Source organism: Pelecanus crispus, chromosome Z, assembly GCF_030463565.1.
Source record: "Pelecanus crispus isolate bPelCri1 chromosome Z, bPelCri1.pri, whole genome shotgun sequence".
Classification (NCBI taxonomy): domain Eukaryota; kingdom Metazoa; phylum Chordata; class Aves; order Pelecaniformes; family Pelecanidae; genus Pelecanus; species Pelecanus crispus.
The window spans coordinates 34,419,171-34,441,526 of record NC_134676.1 but is presented as its reverse complement, the minus strand read 5'-3'; the positions used below and the strand labels follow the sequence as shown (position 1 = coordinate 34,441,526).

The 22,356-nt window shown below is 36.5% G+C and overlaps 1 pseudogene; it reads right to left on the bottom strand.

Moving 5' to 3' along the window:
- Positions 1-843: 843 nt before the first annotated feature.
- The window catches only part of LOC104031727 (E3 ubiquitin-protein ligase Topors-like), a 36,659-nt pseudogene continuing 15,146 nt past the window's right edge, over positions 844-22,356 (bottom strand).

Genomic DNA, 22,356 nt, shown 5'->3' with positions numbered 1-22,356 from the left:
CCAAGACCTCTCCAAGGGCAGAGGCCTGGCACTGCTGGCAGCATCTTTCATGCTGATACTGCCTGCTTCAGCAACCCCAACTCTCCAGGGCCTCTTGTCCTGGCTACCTGGGCATTGGCACACCAGGCAGGTTGTAAGTGTGATTGTATCCAGGTGTCTGTGAGTGTGGGTGTCTTGAACATTTTACCCTACATTCTGCAAATTTTTCTCCTCTGCTTCAATCAGAATTAAAACTCTTAGACAAACTACTGCAAAAGTGGTTTGTATCAGAGTAGTTATACCCCTGGGTGACAACTGCAGGAAGATGGCCAGTTTGCTGTTCCCTGTTTGCACTCCCCTCCCCTCCTGACCTTGACTGTATGTGGTCCCTCCTCCTTGTGCTCAAGTGTCTGTGCTGTCACCCTGAATAGTAATGGATGCAAAATGTGTTAATGGGATGAGAGCTCCAAATCATTGCCCTAGTGAGTGCCCTATTAAAGCCAACAGCAAATTAACGTTCAAATCTGTCCCCAGGTAAACCAAAGGGAAGTGCTGCCAGGGATTCCACATGTGTAGCTGCAAACAGGCTCAAGGATGAGAATCAGTTCTACAGCCCACCCTGTTCTGTACATTTAGGGAAGAGAAGAGTCTTCTGACTAAGGTTGTCCCAAGTACAAGTGAAGGGAGAAAAGTACCGTGTCTCAAAGAAAGCAAGTGACCCATTTCTGTGGTTTTGTTTGTTTGGTTTTTTTAAACACAACTTTGAAATATTCTGTGGATATATTTTATGAACTGTGAGAATATAGCATTGCTTTGAAATTACATCTTTCAAACCCTCTTCTAAGAAACTTCAGAAGTTATGTGCTAGCAATACCCTATCTTTTTCACTTCTAAGAATTGTTCAGTATAAAACATACTTTTTTTTTTCTTTTTTTTTCCTGGGGAATCTAACCAAGAGGATCTGTTGACAAATCTCATTGGCAGTCTTAGTATCAATGGCGGTTCCCCTGGATGGTCTAGAAAGGAAGTCCTGGGAGAAGGCAGTTGACTGGAGGATGTTGCTTGTGTGCCTTGAACATGACTAGTTACAGTTTCTGTGTGAAGGGTGTTACTACTGGTATCCATTATGACAAGACTGTGATCAGTTGCTGTTTCTCAAAGCTCAACTTCAGCATTTCTAATGTCCCCATCTAAGACACTTCTTGTGGTAGTAAAGCTATAATTTTGGTGGCTACTCCACTTTCCTTGCTGACTCTCTAGCTATCTTCACATTCCGTCATTCCCAGAAAAGAAGATGGAGACTCATTTTCCTTCTCATTTATCTGAGCTGTGCCTGTCCAAGTAATGCTGCTGTCAAATTTAATACTTTCTAGCTCCCTGTCACTATCACTATCAGTTGTAATCACAACTGGAAAAGAACGTGCTGAGTTATTTGTGTGATCTTTCTGGTGCTTACTCTTATGATTTCCCTTTTTATTTTTACAATGCATCATTGTATCATTTTTCTTTCACAGACTGCCTCCACACTTGGACTCCTAATCTCTTTTTTTCTGAAATTTTTCTAAAATTTTTCTGATTGTCTGAAAGGCTATCTTCATTTTTGTAGCAGTCACTGAATTCTGATAAAGTTTTCTTGTGGTCCTTTCCTTTCTCTAGAATTGTGCTGTCCTTGACTGCATTGTCCAAGTGGTGAGTTTTGTACTTCTTTTTTCCAACAGGATTTTCACTTTTAATTCCGACAGTACTTCCAGAGTGTGTCCTTGACCTATTGCTTGATTGACTCCTTGACCTGCAGCTTTCATAATAACAATAGTGTCTCTCATAGATTCTCCTCCAGATATGCAGTATCATTTCAGTAAAAGACTGCGTACTGTATTCTGGACTAGCAGCTTGCCTTGAATAGTGAGCATGAGACAGTCTTCCTCCTGCATGAGGATTCATAGATATCTTCAACCATGTTTTGACTACAGAAAGCAGAACCCTCCTGGTATCTACTTTGGCAATTGTCTCTCATATAATAATGATGACTGTCTATGCTTCTTGATCTTCTTTTGCCTGGGCCTTTGCTACATGCTCGTGATCTACTTACTTCTCTGGATGCAGTTGTTTCATGACTTACAGAGCCTCTCTGGCTTTCTTGAGAGGTGCTGGTGTTATGAGTTCCCTACTTTTTGTTTCTTTTGCTCCCATGTATGTTACTATCTCTGTTTCTTGATCATCTTCTTTTAAGTTGACTTTGCCATGATGCTCCTTCCTAGTCCTATGCCCATGACTGCCTTGACAGTGTTCAAAAAAACGTGTAGACGTGGCATTTTGGGACATCGTTTAGTAGGCATGGTGGTGTTGGGTTGATGGTTGGACTGATGATCTTAGAGATCCTTTCCAACCTTAATGATTCTATTCTAGTTTTACTTTCATTAAAAAGTTAATCCAGCCACCAAGCCGGGAAACATGAAATTAATTATTACACTGCCCTTAATTGGTTTAGTGGTGGACTTGGTAGTGTTAGGCTAATGGCTGGACTTGACGATCTTAAAGGTCTTTTCCAACCTAAATGATTCTATGATTCTATGATTCTATGACTGCGCTGTGAATAGGATTATGGACTCATGGACTTTCCTTTTCTGCACAATCTGTGATTAGAAGCAGAGCATTGTGTCCCTTCCTGAAGAGGGGCTCCAGATCAAGTCCTGCAGAGGTAGATTAGAAGCAGAGCATTGTGTCCCTTCTTGAAGAGGGGCTCCAGATCAAGTCCTGCAGAGGTAGATCTTTTACTTTACATTTGTTCTTATCATCTTTCTTCTTTACTGCAAGGGGTGAACAGCTTTTACACCTACCTACATTCTCTGAATATATGAAGGAGTATGGCAAAGAACTTCTGCTTGGTCCACTGTCACTACAACTGTGAAGCTGAGTTGACTGCTGTTTCTTCATGTTTTCTTTTTTCTCTTCCCTGACTGACTCCTCAGTGTCCAAAGACAGCTCAACCTGTTCTAGTGTCCTCTTAGCTAATGGCTTAACATACCCAACAATAACACAATTGTCCAAAGAACAGTCATTGTCATTTAAGTCAGCATTAGCCTGCAACTGAGTTTACTGTTCAGTTCTCTTTAAAGCAAAGTCCTCACCAGAACTTTCTGAAACTCTAGAGGAGAACTTATTGTTGCATGAACTTCTGTCTCCTGAAATGGAACGATAACCCTGGAGTTTCATCATCCAAGGGGGATTGATGGATACCAGTCACAGATGAACTGTGATTGAGTTCTTGACAGTCTGCTTCATATGTAGATATTGTAATAATTGATGAGTCTGAACAACTCTCTTCACCATACAATAGAGCAGGAGAGTCATATTTGGCATGTTGAACATATGCTTCTAAGTTAAAAGGAGATAGGGCAAGACTGATGAATTCAGCTGAAGTATGGTGTTCCCATGTTAGGTTGTTATGGTAAGGAGATCTCCAGCCATCAGGGCTGTCAAAAGAGCCATTTTCTGAAGGTCTGAGTATGTACTCCTTAAAGTCATCTTCATCATGAATTTTGTGGAAAACACAATTTAAAAAAAGACTGCTTGCAAAGTAGGCATTCTGCTTTGTTTTCTGACCACTCCCGGACAATACAGAAACAGAACCTGTGGAAGCAGTGATCTAGATAGCCAACAGTCACCAGATGTACTGGGTTTGGCTGGGACAGAGTTAAATATCTTCATAGTAGCTTGTATGATGCTATGTTTTGGATCTGTGAGGCAAACACTGTTAATAACACCAGGATGTTTTAGTTATTGCTGAACAGTTCTTACACAGCCTCAAGGCCCTTTCTACTTCTCAGACTGCCCTGCCAGCAAGTAGGCTGGGAGTGCACAAGAAGCTGGGAGGTGACACAGCTGGGACAGCTGACCCCAACTAACCAAAGGAATATCCCATACCATATGACATCACACTCAGCAATAAAAGCTGTGAGAAGAAGAAGGAAGTGGGGGATGTTTGGAGTTACAGCATTTGTATTCCCAAGTAACTGTTGCACATGATGGAGCCCTGTTTTCCTGGAGATGGCTAACCACTTGCCTCCTCATGGGAAGTAGTGAATGAATTCTTTATTTTTCTTTGCTTGCAGGTGCTGATTTTGCTTTATTTTTTAAACTGGCTTTATCTCAACCCTTGAGTCTTCTCACTTTTACCCTTCTGATTCTCTCCACCATCCCACTAGAGGGAGTGAGCAAGCATTTGTGTGATACTTAGTCACTGGCCAGGGTTAAACCACAAGAATCATAGAATTGTTTGGGTTGGAAGGGACCTTAAAAATCATCTAGTTCTAAACTGCCTTCCATGGGGAGGGATACCTTCCACTAGATCAGGTTGCTGAAAGCCTCATCCAACCTGGCCTTGAACACTTCCAGGGAGAGGGCATCCACAATTTCTCTGGGCAACATGTTCCAGTGTCTCACCATCCTCACAGTAAAGAATTTCTCCTTAATATCTAATCTAAATCTACCCTCTTTCAGTTTAAAACCATTACCCCTCATCCTATCATCCTCGCCCTGATAAAGAGTCCCTCCTCATTTTTCCTGTAGGTCCCCTTTAAATACTGGAAGGCTGCTATAAGGGTCTCACCAGAGTCTTCTCTTCTGTAGGCTAAAAAACCCCAAATCTCTCAGCCTGTCATCATAAGGAAGGTGCTCTAGCCCACTGATCATCTTCATGGCCCTCCTCTGCGAGGCCCTCCTCCAATGTGTTGACATGTGGTGCAACTTACTTGTGGTAGCTTAGGACAAAGTGTTGCTATCCACTGCAAACTCAGCTGCTGAAGTCATGTTCTACAAAAGAAAGAAACAGAAAGATTACTCTCCCAGAGAGAAAAAAAATGTTAAAGTCTAGACAAAGAAACCCATAAGCATTGTCTTTCAGGTTAAAAAAGCCAGCATTAGCCAGTACTGAAAGACTATCAAAGAGACAACACTAACTACTTTTCTTTGTTTCTCTGCAGAACACTTAAGAAGTATAGGTGCCATGGGTAAATTTCATCCCAACACAGAAAGGAAGGACTCTGAAAAATAGCCAGTCTTAGGAACCACATTTTTAGAAAACCTGCTCTCCTTAGTGAAGTAATCTCATCTGCCTTCACTAAGAAGAGCAGAACTGTCTTTTCTCCTCCATTTTTAAGTTGAGGTCCTCATTTGCAGCACAACCTCTTTCAGGGGGAACATAGGAGCCTGTAGGACCATGTATTCATGAGAGACCTAAAACAGTGTTCCTTTACAAACAGAGATGACAGAGATATAACCACCAACATCTTCTGACCCCCAAAACACCAACATTATTTCCACCATTAGAAGCCCAGCCTTGACACTGGTGCTTGTTCTTTATGGCTTCTAAAAGACCTCTTTTTTGCTTTTCAGTTCTGTATTCCTTTTTTCCTACTGATGCTGTTTCTCCACTGTCCTCTTTTTCTCTCTCAAGGTTCAGCAGCTGTTCCCTTGCTGCAGACTCTCTGCAAAGCTCTTCAAGGATAAGGCACTTGAGAAACTAGCTGGAAGTGTATCTTCTGGGCAGTTCTTCCGGCAGCCAGCATGCTGTAGCTTCTGCTCAGTGGTGCTTATATACTGCTTGAACAGTATCACAGAATAAGAATATATCTCCACACAATAAGACGTATTGAAAATGAACAAGAAAAGCAAAAGAGGGGCATAGTAAAGTTTATGGTCAGAGGACAGACAGCAGACTGATCTAGTGACTTTGGAAGCACCTGGCAGAACCAGACACATGACATTGCTAGGGGTGCTCCTGCACCAAGCTTATTACCCTGTGACGTCACAGCAAGCTGTGAATTCTGCTGGCTCCAGGGTCAATTGCTACTAGTACATAACGTCCTGTGACTTACCTGATCTTTACATGCAATGAGTAATTTTTAAACTGTTCAAGCAATTCCAGGTCTCTGATTCACATTAAAATCAGGCTCTGAAGTGTTGCAGGTTTTAAGTGGAACTTGAATCATGCTGGCATATTTGAAGACTACAGGCGGGACTTGCTTTGTCTTCCCCATTCTTAAATGACTCTTTTGAAGTGGTTCAGTAAGATTCTGATTAACATCCTCTAAGGTACATTTCCAAAAAAGACCAACCTTTACATATTAAAAAGACAAGAACAGTTAGTTCCATTCTTTAAGAGAAAAAAACAACCAAACAAACAAAACCCCAAAACCAAACCAACAAGTATTTAACCTAAAGTACCTGTCTCAAAGTTCTGCTGGGCCCATACTATCCCTATACCCTCTGCCTCTGCTTTACTGGGCCGACACTGCTGGGTGTTGTTGGTGGATGACTCATAGAGACTGTTGGCCTAGGTGACATCCAGAGATGCTTTCTACCCTAAATTAGTCAATAGTTTTATAACTAGAGCAGAAACAGCCAGGTGCCATTCCTACACCCATCCTCAGGTACACAGTGCCTTTGTATCTAGTCAGACTGTCAACTGTCAAATTAGCCATAAATCTATCTATTTTAAAGTTATTTTAGGTATCAAGATTATGCTCAGGCATTATGAGTCAGTGGAAATGAGTGACCAAGTTACTTACACAAAAGTCATTAAGCCATGTTTTGCAGCAGGCCCAGGAGCAAGTTGTAACCATATGCTGCATGCTGGGTAAAAAGTGTGCTGTACAGACACTCGAGACATGCACACAGGCACACAGGCACAGGCACACACATGAGTGGACAGAAAAGTTGTGGGTTTGTGTTCAACAATGAGTGCATCTAAAAGGGTGTATTCCATTCTGAGTGCAATCTGTCCTGGAATAGCCCTCCATGCAAAGATCACTGCAATGGCAGAGAGTTGGAAAGATTCATATGTGAAGCATTTTTCTCACAAAAAGTCAAGGTAGTGCAGAAGCTCAGCCTTTGGGGTTGCATTTTTTATGTTTTAACCAGCCAAGAATACAATTACGTAGCAGCAGTAAGTTTCATTAAAAAAAGGTAGAGCAAAACCCATCTAAACTTTAAAATACATATTTGGAAATGTCTGGGAGAGGTAACAACATTTCCACACATAGAAGAGAACCATAAACCAGCAACTAAGCTAATTTTCAAATTCAAATTTTGTGCACATGCAACACCTTGACATCTAAATGTTGGTATTCCTGACACTTACTTTTCTAAACAGTCATAGAAACCCAATTCTCTCATCCCTTCAGGCAAAATGAAGATGGTATATGCTATAGAAACATATGAGTTTCTCAAATATCTATTCTGTTTGAAAATATTTGGTTTTCCTTTGATAGAGACAACAGTTATTATTAATGAACATTGTGATTTCTCTATTTTTATAATTCTTTTTAAGTAGAGATTTAATACCTTCCTTTTATTATATCAACTGGTGAATTTGTTAATTTAGTTTATAAAGCTTTTCAATCAGTGTTTACAAATATCAGTCTATAGTTTGGACAGCTGGATTTTAGGTGACATATTTGATGTACTTTATAAATGATGAAATTTATAAGAAAAAGTTGTGCATTCCACCTCTATTTGACTATATTGACTGGGTTACTTTTATATAAGCAAGGGGTTTCCATCTTGCAGGAAGTTATAGTTGATCCTTCAGTGAAGTTAAAAAATGTTGAACATGTCAGTCTCAGATACACCTGTTTTATTAATCCTTAGATACAATGATTTAAGATTATTTTTCTGATAAAACAGGGACTTGATAAAAGATACAGATAACAAACCTGCATTTATTCAAATCAAAACATTGGATAATATAAAGACCATCTGGAAACAGAATGCTAGGTAAATGAATGTTTTCCTTTTTCAAGTATAGCTGCATATAAAATGATGCCTCTTCCTTCTTAAATTTTCTTTTGACCAGAAGAGGGAGTTAGTCAAATTTATGATGGAAATTTTTTATGTAATATATTGTTGTGGTTTAGCCCCAACCAGCAACTAAGCACCACACAGCCACTCGCTCACTCCCCCTACCCCAATGGGTTGGGGAGAGAACCGGAGGAGTAGGAGTGAGAAACACTCCTGGGTTGAGATAAGAACAGTTTAATAATTGAAATAAAGTAAAGTAGTGATGATGATGATGATGATGATGATGATAATAATAATAATAATGGTAATAATAATAATGATAATAACAATAATAATATACAAAGCAAATGTTGTACAAGGCAATTGCTCATCACCTGCCAACCGATACCCAGACAGTTCCCAAGCAGAGATCCCTGTCCCTCAGCCAACCCCCCCCAGTTTATATACTGAGCATGTCATATGGTATGGAATAGCCCTTTGGTCAGTTTGCATCAACTATTCTGGCTGTACCCCCTCCCAGTTTCTTGTGCATCTGGCAGAGCATGGGAAGCTGAAAAGTCTTTGACTAGCATAAGCAGTACTTAGCAACAACTACAACATCAGCGTGTTATCAGCATTCTTCTCCTACTAAATCCAAACTACAGCACTATGCCAGCTACTAGGAAGAAAATTAACTCTATCCCAGCTGAAACCAGGGCATACGTAAAAGAAATATTTTGTAGCAAGTGTAGAAATAAACCATTCATGAAATTTCATGAAACTTCAAAAAGGTTGCAAAGTATTAATAGGTAATGGCAAAAAATAAAATAAACAAAAGTAAATAACCTTTGACATATGGAGATTTCTGTGGAAGATATGAAATTAAAATGAGAATTACTAAAGCCCAATTTGCACAACTTGAACTTAAAACAGAATCAACAAGACTAAAACAAATCCAAAAATATAACACAAATTATTTTAAAATTAATGTGTTATCTTCAACTTTTAATCTGAAGTATTAGTGTCCCTTTAGTCTAAGGTCATTGTCCCATTTAAGATTTAAGTGTCTTTTAATTATTTTATTCTTTTTACAATCCTCTGTTATTTATCATCCTATTGTGCAAAAAAAAAAAGTGCTTTTTGTTAAAATTAATATTTTCAGACGTAGTGCACATAACTACACAAGCAAAGCATTTTTGACATTATTATTACTTCAGAAAGTTCGTTTTTGGTCCCGTTATGGATAACTTTTCACCTCTGTTACTTGGCCTTTTAAGAGCCTTTCTGATTCAATATTAATGCAAATTACGTTGTCATGTTTTGTGACTTTTCTACACTTATCACTCAGCTATAGCCTAGATTCACAGATTTTTTTTTTTTTTTTTTTTTTTTCCCCTCACTAATGGATTTGCAGCTAACCTATGGCTCCAGCCATGGTCAGTTGCCTTCAGTATCGTTGATGTATGCATTGTGCTGATAAGTACTGTGGTTCATTTTCCTCTTGGGTAAGCACAGTTAAAAAAATAAGGGGGTGGGGGTGGGGGGTGGGGGGCGCAGGGAGAGAGAGGCAGAAACTCTCAGACTAATAATTACCTTAGTCTGAGCCAGGGATGGCAAAACACACTTGATTGCTTTCTAACCTTCAGTACTGTGTAATGAAATATGGCTGCTTCAGGACAAAAAATGTGTGATAGCTTCTTGTCGTTTTAATATTATTTCACTGAATTCCTCAAAAATACATTTCATTCAGCATTATCAGTGTGATAATGTTTTAATTAAAGGGCAAATCTTTGTCTAATTATGAATTCTTTCCCCACATCGAAAGGACTGTCCCTGATATTCTCAGTGTCATCATTTCATATTACATTTTAATTTGTTAGTTCATCAGAGTGAACTGAGTATCCTAATATGTAAAGGATCATTTGTCATGATTCAGTGATCTAACAAAGCTTGTTGAAAGGTGAAGTGATTAGTAAAAAGGAAGAAGATTTCAACCTTATGGAACATATTATGAAATAAATTTTGTATGCAAGAGTAGTTGTACCACATAGAAACACAGGAAAGACTGTTCTTCTGATGTATTTTGCTGCATCACATAAAATTTTGTCTGTTTCTTAGCTGGAAAAGGAAAAAAAAAAAAAACCCAAGAAAATATTTAATTCCTCACTAGAGAGATTTTAATTCATCATTGGTGCTGTATTGGTGCTGTACAACAAGTAAAGATTTTGTGATTTTGTTACATACTGATTATGAAGATCCAAGGTAGACCTGGCCAGATAAATGGATAAACTCAGAAATTATGTATATCTCAAACTGCTCCAAGAAATATCTATCTGTATATCTGCATGTTTACATAGGTTCTCTCATTAGTATCCCATAATTCCTTTATCTAGATCTAAAAAGTAAAAAAAGGAAAAGAATCAACCAAACTGGAGAAACATATTGCTATGCAGCTGATTAATAAGAGATTCGAATATACATAGTCATGCTTCTTTTAACATAATTCAGTTTTCAGAAAATCACTTACTCTTTCCTTATCTTGCTACAAAATTTGTGCAGGTATGTCTAAAAATCCATCTGGTTTGGGGGTTTTGCTGTATTATAACCATTTGCTACATCATGTCATCTGTTTACATCATAAATAGCTCACAGTTACTTTTATGGTTTGCTTCATGTACAGCTGTTTTTAGAGTGTGTACAACTGAGTGTTTGAGAAGAGCAGCATTCTAGAAATATTATTTCTAGAGCTGTCTAAGCAACGAGACCTTGGAATAAGTATCTCATCCATTTGTCTTTCATTTTTATTTGTGTCATCTGCAAATGTAAAGTTGGTCTGGTTAACTTTAAGATTTAAAAGTAAACTGGGTTACAATAACATTTTACAAACACAGTGTTAACATTAGCATTAGAGTTTGGACCAGGCTTTTGAAGTGAATCTTCTGACTGCCTCCACTGACCAGGCTTTCGTTCACTTAGTGTCCTGGGTCTGCAAACTGGTTACCTTCCAGATGAAACTGAAATGGGAAATCTCTTTCAGGATTGCACACAATATGACTAAACTCTTAGTGGGCATTTATTGTTGACTGACAGACAGGAGTTAATCTCAGTTAAGAGCCTTGAATCATATATAGTTTGGATGCTGGGTTCCAACACTGACTGGGGATTCCCTCAGTGTTTTGCCACAAGGCCTTTAACATGCCTGTGTTGTACCAGTTTTCAGTGATTGAATTTGAACCTTGAATGCTGAAATTTGACTCTTGAATCTCTGAATTCTTGCTTTAGGTCCCCCATACGTTAATGTGGAGAGCTAAGCAGTGAAATTCACAAACACCACACCGAGAAACTTCCTGTAGCTGGACTATAAGTAATGATAAGGACAAATGTATTTTTTACACCAGATTTTCTCCAATGTTTAAATATCTTACCAACAGATGTGGATGAGTATCTTTTTCAGTACTTTGCTCTGAACTCTCTTCCAAAAATTCCTGAGACCTTTTTCCTAGTTACAGTTATTCCTTTACACCAACACAAGCAATGACAATCACACCTCCCTCCCACTCCAGCTACAGGTAGGTACAGAATATTCACTCATGATATGATAAAACTGTTCCAATTCTCTGTTTCTTCTGACGGAACTCAAAAACACATCTAGTTTGTTTTCAGTAGGAGAAAAGTAGATGTTGAAGGTTGTGGACTGAGGTTATACTCAGCCTTCCCTACACAAACTGTTCCATTTTGCACAGAATGCAGCAAATTAAAGATAATAATAAAAAAATTTATATGTTCAAAGAGGAAAGGTAGAGTGATTTTGATTCCCTAGCCTACTGCTTATTTCAGCAGATAGAAACTCTGATTTTCAGGATCTCTCTGCATCTTTGTGTTATACAGGACATCTGTCTCTTTCCTAATCTATCTAAACTTTTTCTGAGAAATTCTACCTTCCCACAGCAACTAATTTTTCTGATACAGATTGCAGTTTAAAAGTCTCAAACTTATAAGGCTTATCTCATTAAATACTGAAATGCAAGCACCTCCCGAGTAAAATGTGGCAGCTGTTAAACAGTGAATAGCAATACTGCACAACAGCTCAGGAAAGTGAAAAAGAACATTGTATCTAATTGAAACTGCAGGAGAATTGTTAGTAGACAGAATGCAATTATCCAAACTGGAAAGTGTCCAAAATACTAGGGTTAACATGCATGCCTTTTCCTTGGTTTTTAATGTTGGGGAGAGGGAAAATGGGACTTACTGTGCTACATTAAAGTGTAAATCATTAGAATTCCACTTATTTGTTTCAAACCAAAATAAGCTCCTCTTTGGCAGAAAGTCCACTACATTATGGGATCAGAATAAAGCTAACTCAGCAGGAAGTGTCATCATTTTACCTCCTTCAGCACCAAAGTTGTCCTTTTGGGTATCATAAGTTGTGTTCTGCACAAACCCTGAACTCAAAGTCAGTGTGCTGGCTCAGAAACACATCTCTTAAAAAGTGGTTTTGCAGAATGATGCAACATGAAAATCAAGCATTTAGTAAGAAGGTACTCTTTGCCTTGCAGCATGCTATTATGTGGTGGTGTTGGTTATTTTGGCAGCTCTTTTATCCCCTTGCCATTTACTCATATCACTACTTATATGCTTGAAAGTTATCGCCTTTAATCTACAATTCTGCAAGAAGGAAAGCATTTTTAGCCAAGAGGTGGGGCAGAAAATTTCATTGCTTTTAGAGGACTGAGACTGCTGCCTCTGAAATAATTCCTCAGAAGGAAATAATGATAAAACTAGAAACAGAAAAGATAACTGTGCAGCAGGAAAAGCTTTTTAATGTGTTGCACATTGCCAAGAGAGTTACAAATAAAGAGTTCAAACTAGCTGATGAGAGAATTCCTGTCAATTTATTTGGGGTCAATGGAAAAACAGTAGATGTAAATAAGCCATCTTATAAAAAACACAATTATAAAAAGGGCCATGATTTTAGTGATGAAGATATTAACTTAGTTCCATAGCTGTTTTACTAAAGTTGAGAGGCAGGAGAGAGACAGAAAACCTAAATTGTTGACTGTCTGGAGAGAAGGGGCAGAGGAGAGGAGGATGAAAGTAAAGCTTTCAGTAAGCTTTTTTTTTGAAAGAACAGAGTGATGCAAACACAAGGACATGACTAACGGAAATGTTTGAAGTAGTTGGAGTATCTCTAAATGTACAGAAAATAGTAAGACAAGGGAAGATGAAAAATTTGCACACTGGCCATCGTGTGCATTTTTTTTTTTTTTCAAGTTTTAGTACTAATAAAAAACTTCTCCTTAGGTAGGGTTGACTATTTACTGGGGACCACTTCCAGAAAAACTAAAAGTGAGCTAGACAAGCTGAGATGATAACAGATAGTACCTGGAGACGTTGATGCTAGTCCTGTGCTAAAAGTTAGCGTGTTGTGCAGCTCTTCTTGGAGACATGTGATGACCTGGGATCAAGATTTGAAAACAGAGGTGCTTAAACATTTGAAGTGATGCTGTGAAGGTGGTTGAGTCACTGTAACTGAAGTTAGCAATGAGTTTACCATCATGAAAGACAGAGGACAAATCACATACCTTGAATTAGTTTAGTGGATGAACAGTGCTCTCTGGGTGTGTTGTGCATGCTTTTGTTGTGAAGACTATACAGCAGGCTTACATAAAGCAAAAACATAAAATAAACCTAATAGAGAAAAGAAAAAAGCAGATCCATAGATATTAGTATGATAGCTGTAGAAATATTCCTCCTTTAGTATTCTATGTTACGTCTTGCACAGAAAACATTTTCTTTGGTAAAAATTAAAAAAAAAAATCAAAGAGAAATATTACCTTTCCATCCATGTAATGGTATAGTCATGTAATACATTAATGTCAGTGTTGCAGGCTGATAATATGGTACAATTACCATTTTATCACTCACAGGTGCAATTCAGCTGCTAGAAGTAATACAGACCACTTACACAGATTCTGAACCCCTACCCCCATCAGAGGTTCTGATACTTTTTAATGAATTAACATGAATCAGTCTGAGTGTAATTTTGACACTGCTGTCATTGCACATTAATATAACTACTCTCTTTGGCAGTAACAGAGTCCTGCAGTGATTTTGAAAGTATAATGTTAAGACAGGCTTTTAGGAGTATGATGTAATGTGTATATAAAGAAAAGTTATTGCATTTATTACGTCACTATCAGTATAATGATTAAGAATACCTCTATATCGTATGTATGAGAGCAGAATGGGAGTCAAGTATAGCATGATCATGCAGAAAATTTTACATTTTCTTTAAGAATAACTGTTCTGGAGTTGAAACATTCACTGTTACTTACATTTTCTGCCTCTTTATGGTTAAGAAACTCTTCACAAACTGTAAAAAAAGTAAATAACCTCAGTGATTTGGGCCCAATCTGCGTGCTCCAGTGGTCTTACCCACCTCTGGACTATCAAATTTGAGGCCTATGTGTTCAAATTTATGCTGAAATAACAAAACAGGGTTGAATTTTTGGAAAATGCTACTTATGAAGCTAGTGAATGAAAATACTAATAACTTTCTTATGGACCTCACAATAATGGAAAATGTTGGAAGTAGACAATGAACAATGGTTCAGTGTTGTTGAGGTAGAAGACAAGGAATTAAAGCACTCCTTGGAGTTAAAGTCAAGACAATGAGAAAACAAAGATCCTGAATGTAACTTATGTTGCTTGTTTACTTTATAGTACAGAACAGTCATACAAATCTTGTCTGAATGGGTCTCACAGTTATTTTTTTTTATGACTATAAACTTATGTCAGGGCATTGCCAAGACTTCCCAGTGGTTTCCTCTTTTTATAAACATAAAAATGGAGAACAGTCAGTATTTTATCCAGCTTTCTTATTCTGATACAAAACTGAATATGTAATACCTTTGACTGAATGTTAAATATTTGCGTTAGATAATAGGTAGTTAAGTAGGAAGAGAAAGAACATGCATCTTCTGTGCTTCCAAAGATCTATTAATATTTAAAAATTATCATTTAGTGGTAACATATGAAGAGGATTTGGGAGATTAATATGCTGTGACTGGAAGCAATTCATTTCAGTCCTAATGCTACATCCAGCTAGACAGTATTTAAGAAATCAAATTCTGCTCTCCTATGCACTGTGTTATATAAGGAAAGTCACTTACACAGATATGAAATTAGCTGTGATACAATGAAGATTTCTGGATGGTATCCCAAGACAGCATTTTGAATATATTTTCCTCTTTTTTCCTCTGCTGTAAATTAATAATGTGTTTATGGACCAATGTCTTGGAGAATGCTTTTCTATTTATTTTCATTATGTAGGTGTTTATAAGCTCTGCATTTTATCTGTAGATACCACTTCATTTTCCCCTTGTAGAAAGATTTTGATATACAAAATAACACTTTAGTTTGCTGTCCCTATTCTTTTCCAATGTTTGTATTTACCTACAACTGACAAGCTGTTGCAAGGAATTAGGTGTTCCCTAGCTAACTGGCCTTTCCAAAGAAAATACTTGAAGGCAATCAACAAACTGAAACACCGCACATTTTCTTAGCTTGTAATTCCTAATAAATCAATATGAGGCAAATATTCATACATTAAAGATTAAATGCTTTAAGTCTTTTGACAGTAATTGAGTATATTTTCAAGAGAGGTTTAATTTTGATAGAGATTAATTTTTTTCTTTCCATTTCATCATCATTTGCCTCAGATAGTAAATATTTCATACAACTGACTGACACTTCACAGCTGGCAAAAGCAAGTATACAACAGTCAGATCTAGTCTAAAGGCCTCCAGCTGCAACTTTATTAAGAAATACCATTCCATAAATAAAGCTAATGTTTACTCAGTGGCTTTATATCCATGGAAGCAATATTCACATACACATCATCAGAACTGCAATAGCTGAGACCATAAGTCTCCCATCAGTCCCGGTCCCAAAAGAAGGATCAGATGCTCTTGATTAAGATGCCTCCATAATAAATCTCGGAATAGCTGTTGATGTCATTAACATCTGTCTAGTCATGGCAACACCTCTTTAATTTTGAACTCTGAGATAAGGCTTGCAGACTGTATTTTCAAAGGAATTAGCATGCTTGGAAAAGCACCTGAACACCTAACCTACACAGGTGCTTTTAGAAATCACATTGATGAGAGTTAGATGATTAAGCATTTTGGCAAATCTACATCTATCTTTAATGTACTGAAATACCTTTCAAAAATCTTAGGGCTTAGGCATCTTCAATAACTTAATCAAGAAAAGGCATGACAAACCCAGACAAAACTATGCCTGGAGACAGCAATATACTGTCCAGAATAGCTTTTTTCTTTTCTACATGATATACATCATGGACATACAATTAGTAAGGGACAGGCCGTGGAGTTTGGAGCATGACAAGTTTGCTATTCAAAGAAATATTTTTTCTAACCACAAATACATTGATCATCCAAAATACTGAGGGTTCGTTAAAGAACAAAGCTGCTATGTCCTTTTTTCTGGTTCCACACATCATGAAAGCAGCAGAAGTATTGAAGTAGCTCAATCACAGTTTGATGCTTGATCAGATGAAGCGGATGGGAATATTATTTTCGATTCTGGTATGAAGTGGGTTAACAGCCTTCCTCAGACTTCATTCACAAAGCTCCACAAAAGACAAACAAGTGAGGCTGAAATTCATCAACCAGAAGTTACCATAAACCATTTGAAAGCATCATAAAAGGTTGAGCTATTTTTGCCAGAGGCGATATTCATGCAAATATGTATTTCTTTGCTCAAATATGTATTGTCTTAAAGTATCCTTTGGACTTTTATGAGTGAATCAAGTCACTTTACCTTTTCAGTGTGAGATCTTGTAATTTCTGTTCTTACTTTCATCATTGCAGCATATCAACTTCAGTGACCTTGTTTTCAGTTGAGATGTAAATAAGTAAGCAGGAATTAATTTACACAGGCCAAATATCACACAGGTCACTCAGTTGCTGCCAAGAAACCTGTTTTCTTAAATGATCAATAAAAGCTCAAAACACATCTTTGATTTCTATTTAGGTTCAGTGGATAGCACTTTGGTTTTGTTCCTGTCACTTCTTGACACTAACTCTTTATTTCTGGAATTCTTGTAAACATGAGTCCCTCAACTAAAACATAATTCAGCTTCAGGTCTAGGAAAACTGACATGGGGAGAGGAGATTGGACTATCATTGGAAGCCAGTTACTAAGTTATCTGGAAGGACTATTGTCCAATACCTCCGATTTTAAACAATAAAGGAACACAATAGAAAAGTTGGTATTTTGAGGAATGAGTTAGGAAATGTGGCAGAAGGGAGTAACTGTTTCATGAGGAAACATGTCACTTAGCTGCCAAACAGTCGTCACCTTGGGGAAGTGCCACACAAGGACATGACTGGCTTGCCTGTATTCAAGAATAAGTGCTTTGTGCTCTATTGCGTATTTATTATCCTGAGAATGACATCTTGAAGTTAGGTTTTGCCATGTGTAAGAAACTCTTGCCTCTTTCTAATTTTTTTTTTTTTTAAAGATGCTATGAATTAGACACTTTGAAATAGTCCTATGTGCTTTCACTGATTCTTACAGATTCTGAACTTAAAAGAAGTGCATGGGTTATTGAATCTAAAGAATTCAAAAGCATTTCCTTTCACTTCAAAGATATGGCCTCCCTTCTAAACTCAGTTAAAGAATTCTTGCAGAGTATGACGTACTCTTTCTCATGCCCTCCATATAGACATTGATCAGTAAACCCGACTTGAAATATTTCAACAAATCTGACAAGCTACGAGATCAGTCACTGCTTTTAAAGGTGAGCTGTAGAAGGTTTTTAGAGTGTCTAGATTATTCTATTAGGTTTAAAAGGAGAAAAATAATAATTTACGTTAAGGTCGCTGCTAATTGCAACTTTAACCTTGCAATGTTTAAAAGTGTGAATAACTCACAGGAGCATAATTCAGCTTCTGAAGTAAATTAATTCAAAGCCTAACTAGCATGAATAAAGACTGAAATAAATTTGTGCATTCTGAGCCCTTGGTTAGATGTGATTATTTTTTGTTTATTTGTTTGTTTGCTTGCTTGCTTTTGTTTGGTTTTTGTTTTGTTTTGTTCTGTTTTACATAGGAACTGGACTTGTCAATAACTGTTTAGGCCAACAGCTGCATGTATAGAGCAGTAATAAGCCATGTAGTCAGTCATATCATGAACTGACCATATGTTATTTCTGATGTAAATCCTGATTGCAATTTTTACTTTTATGTGCTTTCTGTCCACTTGTCCATATTCCCAATAATATATTGGAAAAATTTTGATCCCAGATCAGTTTCAAGTATTCATTATTTATACAGTCAAATTGCTTAAGAAAATCTTCTTCCTTTGTCCCCATAAGGTGAAATATCCTTCCTGGAAGCAATCAATCTTCCCGTTTGGATACTTAAGATTCAGCATTTCTAATTATTGCAGGGCTAAACCCAACATCTTTATGCACTGGTATGGTAGATTTCAGCCTCCTAATATCTGTTGTTTTTCTTAGACCTTGCAGCTCTTAAAATTTCACCCTTATAACAACCTTAAGTTTTTTCTAAACAGAAGCATTTGGAATACTTATGTGAACATTGCGTATATAGGTTTCATGCTAAGAGTGCATAGATACCCATACCAACAGAAAAAGGGGTGGGGGAAATTGATGAACAGAGCTTTTGAACATTTCCCTCTTCAGGGCATGAAGATCTTAAGATGTGCACATTCATAATGTTAGTATGGATATTGCACATGGTCAAATCACTTGTGAATAAAGTGCCAATTCTCAACTCAATCTGATTCAGCTTTCATCCTTTATTATGAAACATTGCAGACTTCTGCAATGGCATATCAAAATTCTACATATGAATAATTTTGTTGCAACAATATCAAGGACTCAGATGTAGGAACACTGAAGTTAATATTGATAGCCTACCCTGGTTATTATTTCCTAATTATTATTATTATTACTTGAGTCCTACTTTTTAAAAAACAGCCAACCCAAAACCCTGAGATAATTTATAATTTTTAATAGAATACTTTATGCAGCATTGTAAACTATGCATTTAAGTGCTTTATATTATAGAATTTTTATTTGAGTTGGTCTCTAAATGTCATTAAAATCTGTAAGTCTGAAAAAATATTTCAAGAATTACAAAGGTATATATTTGGAAATGGTGACCCTTAATACAAATACTGAATTCTGCATTGTCTTAGACTTTCACTCATGACATCATTTAAACATTCAATTCTCTGATATGATTTGAAATTCATGATAAGACTTGTAAGAAAATTCAGAAACGTTGATGTATTTAAAAAGAGGAAAGAAAGAACTGCAGAATTGCATTTCCAATTTTTTAATTGTTCTTTTCAGGTTTGTATCAGGTATTGCAATGTTTATGTGTCATAATTCTTTCTGACTGTTCCTACCAACAAACATATATCTGTGTATGAATAAACCCATGGTATTTGACAATGACTGTTATTACCAATAATATCAAACTTTTTTTTTTTTTTTCAGATCTCTATCCTGAGACACAACAACAGGATGTGCCTTGGAGAAGAGTAAGTTAAAAAATTGATTGTCCTTTATATTTTTTTCATTATAATAATAATGATTAATAATAACATAATATAATAATAACTGGATACTCTATCTTGAGTTTCAATGAAATTAATTTTAAAAATAATAAGCCACTCCCACTGAGTCCTATTTACCAAGTCCTACACTGTTTATTCAGACTTGACCTTGATTTCAGCAGGAGCTTTGCCTAGTAACACTCTTTTGAGTACACTGAATTTAAACATTAACAGTTTTAGTAAATTAGTATCAAATATTTAAGCACCTATGCTTCTCATGATCTCCTAAAATTTTATGAATCAAGAAACATCCTAGGTGATTTGGTTGCCTCAGGTAACTTTCCTTTAGAAGAGAAACCCAAAGGAAGATGAGCTATTCTTACAAAACAAACAAAGGAACAAAGAAAGTGATAACGTACACTTATCAGTATCTTTTCATTGATGTACATCTTCCATATGTAAAGACTATATGGAAAATTATTTTCATGTGTTTAGCTACCTATTAATCACTGGGCTTTCTCCTTTCTCTATGCCTGAAATGTGTTTCTTTTCTGTAGTGCTCGGAAAGCTGATTTTTATTGGAAAAAAAAAATTACATAAGGCTAATATATAATTTATGCCTCTTTCTCACATAGTGTACTTGATGAGCTTTAAAACTAAAGCATTTTTCATGTCCATATTTTGTATTGTTTTGCTTTATCCCAATAACAACAGGTTCAAATGCCAGTGACTCAATGACATAGCTTGAGCAGAAATGAACAGTATCTGTTAACTGCTTGGTATTGAGGGAATGACTAGCAGCAAAGTCTTTGCTATGTCAAAGACTTGGCTCTTCTGAGTCAAGAAATTGTCATGCTGTTTTTCAACAGCAAAATTAGTGCAATATAAGTATATTGATTTCCAAGTGGTTACATTACAATGCTGGCTGCTAATGCTTATTTCTCTTTGTTAAAGATACCACAAAGTGTGTTTTGAGTGAAAAAAGTAAAGTTACTATAATCCTGCAGTTATAAAAGAGAACATGAGCACATCTGGAATTCTGCCTTTGACTTGATGAGCTTAGAACTTGGATTTTAGACCAAAGACTAAGACCTGTCCATAAGGAGACAGAAGTTAGTAGCCAGGAAAATTAATCTTGTTTCACTGCACACAAAAAAAATGATGCAATGGATTGAAGGTAGGAGCAATACTGGGAGTAGATCATCTGTGCCTGGCTCCTGGGAGAATCTTTCATTTTTTCCTTTCCCCAAATACAAAAGCAATCTCCTACAGCCACTGAAATCACTTGAGGTATATCTTCAATTCATTTCAATTGTCACAGTTCTATTCCATTCAGTATAGTGGTAGAGTAGTATTAATTTTCATCACCTCTCTGCTTGAACATTAATCTTTATTACCTCAATTAATGAGTTTCATTTTTCCCTTGCTTTGATGTGTTTTGTGAGAACATACTATACCTCCAGCCACATTTGCAGGGCACTCTAAGAGACATTTGGCATAAACCCTTGAGTTTTGGAGCTATGCTGCTTTCAGGCCTACTGAGAAATTGGTATCATACTTGATTCATGAATGTCTTTTTGTTCTGACGGTATTCTTTACTATTCATGGTTGTATACTGATAAAGCCTCAAGATATTTTCACTAGACATGCAGAGATAAAATTATAATGGAAGGAAGCAAGCCAAGAAGGGAAAACGTAGGTTTCTTTCCTTAAAGTTAATATGTTTCAAACATGAAATCATTCATAAGCAAAGTCTGAACCACACATTTAGATGTTAGAAGGATAACTGACCTTCTCCTAAATGAAGATATTTTCAGATAGAAGACTCTATGGAGGTAATCTACTTCATATGTTTGCAAGCAACACTAGCAAGACATTTCTGTCAGACTAGGAGGAAAAAAGGGTAGTGAACAGGAAAATGTGACTATTATGTCCTAAAACCAGTATGTTGATTCAAAATACAGTAGAATACTCCTTACTACTTTTACCCATTCCAGATATGTACTACAGTTGTATTCATAGACTCATAGAATAGAATCATAGAATCATTTAGGTTGGAAAAGACACCTAAGATCAAGTCCAGATGTTAACCTAACATTGCCAAGTCCACCACTAAACTATATCCCTAAGCGTCATGTCTACTGTTATTGGCAGGTAAAAATAGTTTCACTAATTTGCAGATTACTATTTCATGCCAGCAGAGGTGTCATTAGAATAAACATGTTTCCACACAAAGTTCAGATTACAGAGTTAAGCTAACATTATGTCAACAGAAGTTGTATAATAATCTTTGCAAAACTGTAGTTCATCAGGTTAGCCCTGGACTGCACTTAAATGCAAAACACCTTAATGAAATAAAAAAGATTTTAATTAAAGTCTTAAAAAAGTCTTTGAACTTAGCAAGGATGCTTAAAAAAAAAAAAACCCAAACCAGCATTAGAATATGGGAGAACAGGATGCTGAACTTTCAAAAATCAAACCATGTCTTGTTCTGGAGAAATAAAAATGGGGGAGCTGAAATTTAGTTTTTGACTGATCCTACTCTGTCCTGTCAAATGACACCTACTTTGAATATTTGCTTTATCAGTCAGACTAATATGAAACTCCACTAAAACTTGATTAACAGATAATGTATATATTTGAAAAATTTCCAAACAATAGTGTCTGGAAGCAGGTACAATTTTAATTTTAAAATTATTTTGTTTATTGTTTTAAATGGCTTCAGGTTTCAAAGTCTGTAGTCACTGAACATTTTCTAATTGTTGTCTATTCAAAAGCTTATCCCCCTTATTAGAATGATAAAACAATTTTTTTTCTTATAATAAAACGAAGTTATATCTTGAAAAATATGTTTCAGTTCCATCTCTGCATACAGCAGAAAGTTTTCCAGTATTCTGTTTTTATAACAAATTTCTGGATTCTTTTATTATTTTATATATTATGTGTTCCTTAATTAAATAGAATTTGTTAACATTCCTAATCCTT